The 998-nt window shown below is 38.7% G+C and overlaps 1 protein-coding gene across 2 annotated transcripts in view; it reads left to right on the top strand.

Moving 5' to 3' along the window:
• The window catches only part of VPS13A (vacuolar protein sorting 13 homolog A (S. cerevisiae)), a 256,563-nt gene that overhangs the window by 250,328 nt on the left and 5,237 nt on the right, over nucleotides 1-998 (top strand). The gene's annotated exons all lie outside the window — the stretch shown is intronic.

Below are 998 nucleotides of genomic sequence, written 5' to 3'. Positions count from 1 at the left end.
TTTTGGGCTGAGACAATGGGGTTTTCTAAATATACAATCATGTCATCTGCAAACAGGGACAATTTGACTTCTTCTTTTCCTAACTGAATGCCCTTTCTTTCTCTTGCCTGATTGCCCTAGCCAAAACTTCCAACACTATGTTGAATAGGAGTGGTGAGAGAGGGCATCCCTATCTTGTGCCAGTTTTCAAAGGAAATGCTTCCAGTTTTTGCCCATTCAGTATAATATTGGCTGTAGGTTTGTCATAAATAGCTCTTACTATTTTGAGATACGTTCCATTAATACCGAATTTATTGAGAGTTTTTAGCATGAAGGGCCGTTGAATTTTGTCAAAGGTCTTTTCTGCATCTATTGAGATAATCATGTGGTTTTTGTCTTTTGTTTGTTTGTTTGTTTGTTTTTTTGATTTGCGTATGTTGAACCAGCCTTGCATCCCAGGGATGAAGCCCACTTGATCCTGGTGGATAAGCTTTTTGATGTGCTGCTAGATTCGGTTTGCCAGTATTTTATTGAGGATTTTTGCATCGATGTTCATCAGGGATATTGGTCTAAAATTCTCTTTTTTTTTTTGTTGTGTCTCTGCCAGGCTTTGGTATCAGGATGATGTTGGCCTCATAAAATGAGTTAGGGAGGATTCCCTCTTTTTCTATTGATTGGAATAGTTTCAGAAGGAATGGTACCAGCTCCTCCTTGTACCTCTGGTAGAATTCGGCTGTGAATCCGTCTGGTCCTGGACTTTTTTTGGTTGGTAGGCTATTAATTATTGCCTCAATTTCAGAACCTGCTATTGGTCTATTCAGGGATTCAGCTTCTTCCTGGTTTAGTCTTCGGAGAGTGTAAGTGTCCAGGAACTTATGCATTTCTTCTAGGTTTTCTAGTTTATTTGCCTAGAGGTGTTTATAGTATTCTCTGATGGTAGCTTGTATTTCTGTGGAGTCGGTGGTGATATTCCCTTTATCATTTTTTATTGCATCTATTTGATTCTTCTCTCTTTTCTT

This window comes from Mandrillus leucophaeus, unplaced genomic scaffold (genome assembly GCF_000951045.1).
Source record: "Mandrillus leucophaeus isolate KB7577 unplaced genomic scaffold, Mleu.le_1.0 Scaffold260, whole genome shotgun sequence".
Lineage (NCBI taxonomy): Eukaryota > Metazoa > Chordata > Mammalia > Primates > Cercopithecidae > Mandrillus > Mandrillus leucophaeus.
Note: the sequence above shows the minus strand (reverse complement) of the source record. Positions and strands in the feature narration are given on the sequence as shown.